The sequence below is a fragment of the Mustela erminea genome, chromosome 3 (genome assembly GCF_009829155.1).
Source record: "Mustela erminea isolate mMusErm1 chromosome 3, mMusErm1.Pri, whole genome shotgun sequence".
Classification (NCBI taxonomy): Eukaryota; Metazoa; Chordata; class Mammalia; order Carnivora; family Mustelidae; genus Mustela; species Mustela erminea.
Window position 1 is genome coordinate 88,723,549 of NC_045616.1, and position 6,907 is coordinate 88,730,455.

The 6,907-nt window shown below is 44.7% G+C and overlaps 1 non-coding gene across 1 annotated transcript; it reads right to left on the reverse strand.

Annotated features, from left to right (window-relative positions):
* Window positions 1-854: 854 nt before the first annotated feature.
* LOC116587369 lies at window positions 855-958 on the reverse strand. The gene has a single exon (XR_004284393.1). It is a non-coding gene; the product is annotated as a U6 spliceosomal RNA (small nuclear RNA).
* Between the last annotated feature and the right edge of the window lie 5,949 nt (window positions 959-6,907).

Consider the following 6,907-nt stretch of genomic DNA (forward strand, 5'->3'; position numbering starts at 1 on the left):
AATGGGAAGTCTGTGGCCATCAGGCTCAGCATGGTACCCCTGCTGAGGGAGCTCCTGCTGGATCATCTTCCCTAGGAGAATGAACAACACAGTGATGTCAGTCCCATCAATTCTCCCTCTTCCCTACAGTTCTCAGCAGTGACCTTGGAGGTGAGGCATCCTTAGGGGGACTTTCCTGAGTCAGGGATAAAGGACATCGAGAAGGGGTTACCCAGGGAGCCCCTGAAGAGCAGGACTGGTAGCCAGGCATCCCATTACACCCTGGGGCTATTACCTTGGGGAAAAGGAATTAGACAAGCCTGACTTTCCATTATGCAAAGAAAGGGCTTTTCAAGTAAATTTCCATTTAAGAATGAGCTTAGATCAGTGAAAGTGGCGGCCATAATAGCTTAGATGGTCATCACAGCTATTAAAAACACATTTTTTCCCCCTGTGCTCAGGCTGCCTTGTCATCTTCATATTGTTCATCCCCAGAAGACTGTGACTCAACCTTTCCCCAGCTTCTGGGAGCCAGGTTAATGTCCATCTATATTTTCAACTTTTTAATTCTTCAACATATAGGGTATATGAAATTTAATGCTTGGAACAGGCTGTGGGTGTATCCAGAATGTTATAAAAAGTAGATCTGGGGTTGGAGATGGGCAGTGTGTAGTCAGTAAAGCACTCCACACGTTGGTCATTGCTTACAGTGTTGAGCTCACCTCTCTCTTCACACCATCTTATGCAGCCCATTCCTTGCTTAGGTCCTCATACATCCACAGTTCATTTTTTTTTTTTTAAGATGGAAGTTTTAAAATATAGGTAATTTAAAAAAATTTCTTTTCGGTGTAACAGTATTCATTGTTTTTGCACCAAAAAATATGGAACGCTTCACGAATTTGTGCATCATCCTTGCACAGGGGCCATGCTAATCTCTGTATCGTTCCAATTTTAGTATATGTGCTGCCAACGTGAGCACTCCACAGTTCATTTTTAGTTCAAACTGGTGTCTATGGCACTTGGATACTCTTCTCCCACTCTCTCCCAGGCTGACACCTACTTACTCCCAGGTCTCAGCTTGAATCTGATGTTTTCAAGGATGCCACCCTAAAACCCACGCCCCAACCCCAGACCAGGATAGGGCTTTGAATGGCTTTTCTTTGTCTGGGTAACAAACCACCTTCAACGATGCATATGCTCATACTTCTGTGATTCTGACTGGGCTCCATCTTGCCTGGGGTGATCTGGCAAAGTGCAGCTGCCATCAGTTGTTGGGTTGACTGGGTGCTAGCTCTTCCTGGATAGTCTCACTCATACATCAGGAGCCTCAGCTAGAATGCTGGGAACAGCCGGGACAGGTGGAATGTCTGGGACAGCGAGGAGGCTAAACTGTGGGTTTCCTACATGGTGGTTTTCAGGCAATAAGAGGTTGGCAGTAGAAGCTACAGGGTCCTTAGAGGCCAAGGCTCAGAAGTCACATAACAATGTCTCTTTCATTGTATCTATTGCTCAGCATCGGGCTCCCTGATCAACATCGGGCTCCTTGCTCAGTGGGGAGCCTTCTTCTCCCTCAGCCGGCTGCTCCCCCTGCTTGTACTCTCTCTCTGACAAATAGATAAATAAAATCTTAAAAAACAAAAGTCATATTGCAAAAAGGCACATACCCAGGGAGAGCTAGTACAGACAGCTCTGTAAACTTTTCTTCCACTGCTCTTATCATAACTGTTATATAATTCCTTGTGTGATTGTTTATTTATCGTTTTTATCCCCCCACTAGACAACTTCAATGAATGTGAGGACTGACTGTCTCATTCATCACTCTATTCCCAGAGCTTGGCACGAAGTGAAAGCTAATTAAATGGTTGTAAGTGAACACATGGATGGATGAATGAATAAAAAAATAAATAAATGAAAGATAAGATTCTTGGAGTTCCAAAATTGCAGCATAAGGTTTTGTAGATAGTCCTAGGTTTGAATCCCAAATCTATCCCTTCCTAACTGTTTAACCTTGGGCAATTTGCTTGATCTCTCTGAGCCTCAGATTTTCTTTCTTTCTTTTTATTTATTTATTTTTAAGATTTTGTTTATTTATTTGACAGAGAGAAACCAGTGAGAAAGGGAACACAAGCAGGCAGAGTGGGAGAGGGAGAAGCAGGATTCCTGCTGAGCAAGGAGCTCAATGCAAGGCTCAATACCAGGACCCTGGGATCATGACCGCAGCCAAAGGCAGACGCTAAATGACTGAGCCACCCAGGTGCTCCTCTTTCTTTCTTTTTTAATCTTTAAAGTGGGGGTAAAGGGGCGCCTGGGTGGCTCAGTGGGTTAAAGCCTCTGCCTTTGGCTCTGATCATGACCCCAGGGTCCTGGGATCGAGCCCCGTATTGGGCTCTCTGCTCAGTGGGGAGCCTGCTTCCTGCTTCCCTTCTTCTCTCTCTGCCTGCCTCTCTGACTACTTGTGATCTCTATCTGTCAAATAAACAAACAAATTCTTAAAAAAAAAACAAGTGGAGGATAAAAATAACCCCCACTGTCACAGTCCAGTCCTAACTATAAGGGTTTCAACTCCACATTAATTCTCTCCTCCCCCCCTTTTCTTTGAGACCCTCTTAGCTTTTCTTACTTATTAGGTGAGGGGTGTTAGTTACCTTATTTTAAAGGCTTTCCTCCAACTCCAGAGCATTGGAAACTGGGTTTTCAGGACAGAGTACATTCTGCAAAAGTCACCAGGACTCCATTTTATATAGACCACTGTGTCCCAACACCACCACTGGGTGTGAACCTGTGGTTCTCAACTAGGGGTGATTTGGGCCCCCCGCCTCCAGGCCATTTGACCATCTTTGGGACAGTTTTGGTTGTCACAGTTGGGGGTAGGGGCATGCTGCTAGCATCTAGTGGATGGAAGCCAGAGACATGAAACATCTTACAATGCACAGGACACACCTCCCCTAGCCCCAACAAAGAATTATCTGGCCCCTATAAGGTTGATATGGCCCAAACTCTGCTGGAACTGACTGTTCTTTCAGTCCTCTCCAGGTTTAGATATAATAAATTCTTCTTGGTAGTAGTCAACCCTCGCCTTTCTTTAGCCTCTGGAGTCTGGTGATGGCCACAGTCCTCCTATCCCTGGACCACACAGTTTTGAGCAACAGCTTTTCCTCATAAGCAGTTTGAAGAGAGGGTAGGGAGGAAATGGCTCCATCTGTTGGCCGGAGCCTGCATCACAGCAGGGAACTCGGCGGATTTTTCCAGGAGAGACCTCAGGTGTGTCATCATCCTTCACGGTATTACACACCCCAAGGGCAGCTGGAAAGCTGTAAGTGGGACAGCACGTGACTAGATGAAGTTGCTACTGATGCTGTCTCACGTGACGAGTGTGGGATTAGGGCCTAGGTTATTGTATTTCAGGGTTTCGTTGTATTTAGCAACTTCTTATTCTTCTTGGAATACTTCCCTTCTTATTCTTAATTGTGAAACATATATTTATATCACATATAGTGCCTAAGCATGCTTATACACAGCATATAGTATATAAGTACAGTTTAAATAATAATAATAATATATATTTTTAAAAGATTTTATTTATTCATTTGAGAGAAAGAGAGAAACAGAGGGAGCACAAGCAGGCTCTGAGCAGGGAACCTCAAGGGAACTCAGTCCCAGGACTTGGAGAGCCTGACCTCAGCTGAAGGCAGATGCCTAACCATCTGAGCCACCCAGATGCCCCCAGTTTAAAGAATAATATTAAAAGAAACACCCATGACCCACTACTCAGATTAGGAGAAAACATTACATACCGGTTCTGTAGAAGCCCCCCCACCCTATGGACACACTTACACTGTCATCAGCTCCCTTTCCTTCCCCACCTTCTATCCCTTTGCTTTTTATCCTTTCCTTTCCTTCTTTTGTACATTCTTTTCTTCCATTATGTTCCTTTTAAAGAATTTTTTTTCGGGACACCTGGGTGGCTCAGTCAGTTGAATGTCTGCCTTCAGCTCAGATCATGATCCCAGTGTCCTGGGATTGAGTCCTGCATTGGGTTCCCTGCTCAGCATGGAGCCTGCTTCTCCCTCTGCCTGCTTACCTGCTCTGTCTGCTCTGCCTGCCCTTCCCCCTGCTTGTGCTCACTCTCTTTCTCTCTCTGAAAAATAAATAAAATCTTAAAAAAAAAAAAGAATTTTTTTCTTTCTGCCATCTGACATTTAATCGCTATGAAACCTAGAGTAAGATACTTAATTCTATGGACTTCAGCATATCTATCTATAAAATAGAAATAATAAGAACAATACCTACTTTACTGGCTTGCTGTGAGATTTAATGAGGTAATGTTTGCGTAGGCATCAAATGAGATAATCTATGTAAAATCTTAACAGACTTTGGCATAGTTGTAAGTCCCTAAACAGAAGCTATTTTTGTTTACATTATTATTTTATTTTATTATTACCTTTAAAGATTTTATTTATTTATTCATGAGAGACAGAGAGAGAGAGAGAGAGGGGCAGAGGGAGAAGCAGACTTCCCAAGGAGCAAGGATCCCAATGTGGGACTTGATCCCAGGACCCATGGATAATTACCTGAACCGAATACAGATGCTTAACCATCTGAGCCACCCAGGCACCCTATATTATTTTTATTATTTTTTAAAGATTTTATTTATTTATTTGACAGACAGAGATTACAAGTAGGTGGTGGGGGGAGAAGCAGGCTCCCTGCTGAGCAGAGAGCCCGATGCGGGGCTCAATCCCAGCACCCTGAGATCATGACCTGAGCTGAAGGCAGAGGCCTAACCCACTGAGCCACCCAGGGACCCCATTTTAAAATAATTTCTTCTCTGACAGAAGAACTCTGTGTTATAACAGAAATGCACATGGCTGTGAGAATCAGAGAGACATGGGTTCAAATAGTGGTTCTGTTATATACCAGCAGTAGTCACTAAAACTCTCCAGCTATCAAATGAAGGGCAATGATACTGATGGTTGGTAATCTATCACACAGGGCTGTTGTGAGAATCAGAAGAACAGACAGTTAAAGTACACAAGAATCAGCTAAGAGACGTGTTAAAATCTTTCTCTCCCTCTCTCCTTTTCTTCTTCACTGACAGGGTAATTTTCTTTTCAGCAGGGGTATTAAAGGCAGCTGTGTGCCTGTACAGTTTCTCTTAAGCTCTATATCCAGTTTGTCAAGTGTTTATCAAGTGGCAACAAGCACCTTCCTGGCTTTGTGTTGTTAAGCCTAGGATACTAATCTCCTTGGAGGAAACGAAGTTCTAGGGTCATCTCCCTTCCTAGTTCTGAGCCCCTGGTTGAGGCCACTGGGCATCAGGATGTTGAGTGCAGCTCTGCTCTCTGAGACCCATCCTGTGAGCTTGGAGGCTGCCTGCTGGGTTGGCTTGGCGATGTGTCCTTGTGCACACTTAGAAGGAGGCATCCTGACCAGTAAGTAGACACAGTGGGGGCTCATAAAATGAAAGCAGAATCTCTGACTGTAAGGCAGGAATCAAACTCTGGGGTCCTCTCACCTCTTCTCCCATTCAAGGTATCTGTCGAATATTATGCTGAGGGGAGAGTCCTTGTTCCTTGTTCTTTGTTCCGAAGTAGGTGAGATAATGAGAGACTGAGGTCTCTGATTTTGGTTTCTGGAAGGGGTTCATAGGCTTCCAATGGGAGAGGAGCTTGTGCATCCCAACCATAACTGTAACTTCTTTTTTTTTTTTTTTAAGATTTTATTTATTTGCCAGAGATAGAGAGAGTACACACAAGCAGGCAGAGAGGCAGGCAGAGGCAGCGACGAGAGAAGCAGGCTCCCCGCCGAGCAAGGAGCCTGATGTGGGACTCAATCCCAGGACCTTGGAATCATGACCTGAGCCGAAGGCAGCAGCTTAACCAACTGAGCCACCCAGGCGTCCCATAACTGTAACTTCTTAATTCCTCATCACATCACTACCTTTTCATTCAGGTGCTGTTTAGTTTGTTTTAGGTGGTTTTTTTTTTTTTTAAAGATTTTAGCTATTTATTTGACAGAGAGAGAAAGATCACAAGTAAGGAGAGAGGCAGGCAGTGGGGGAGAGGGGCAAAGCAGGCTCCCTGCTGAGCATAGAGCCTGATGTGGAGCTCGATCCCAGGACCCCGAGATCACGACCTCAGCTGAAGGCAGACACTCAACCCACTGAGCCACCCAGGCACCTGTAGCTTGTTTTAGTTTTAAGATTTTATTTATTTATTTGACAGAGACTGACACAGCGGGATAAGGAACACAAGCAGGGAGAGGGGGAAAGGGAGAAGTAGACTCCCCGCTGAGTCTGAGCCACCCAGACACTTCTCATGTAATGTTTAAAAACAGAGATTGGGGGCGCCTGGGTGGTTCAGTGGGTTGAAGCCTCTGCCTTCAGCTCAGGTCATGGTCTTAGGGTCCTGGGATTGAGCCCCGCATCGGGCTCTCTGCTCGGCGGGGAGCCTGCTTCCCCCCAACCTCTGCCTGCTTCTCTGCCTACTTGTCATCTCTGTCTGTCAAATAAATAAATAAAATCTTAAAAAATAAAAATAAAAACAGAGATTGTTTTCTTTCCTCTAACTTGCACTGAGGCAGTCTGAGTTCCAATTTTCAATTAAAAAGTTATCAGAGGCAGGGATGCCTGGGGGGCTCAGCCAGTTAAGTGTCTGCCTTCAGCTCAAGTCATGATCCTAAGATCTTTTTCCTCTGCCTCTCCCCCTGATTGTGCTCTTTTTCTCTGTCAAATAAATAAATTAAATAAATAAAATTAAAAAGAAAAAAGAAAGCTATGGGGGCACTTGGGTGGCTCATTCAGTTAAGCATCTTCCTTGGGCGCTGATCATGATCCCAGGGTTCTGGGATGGAGTGACACGGGAGTCTGCTTCTCCCTCTCCCTCTGTGCCCTATCCTCCCACTTGTCCTCTCTCTCACTCTGTTTCTC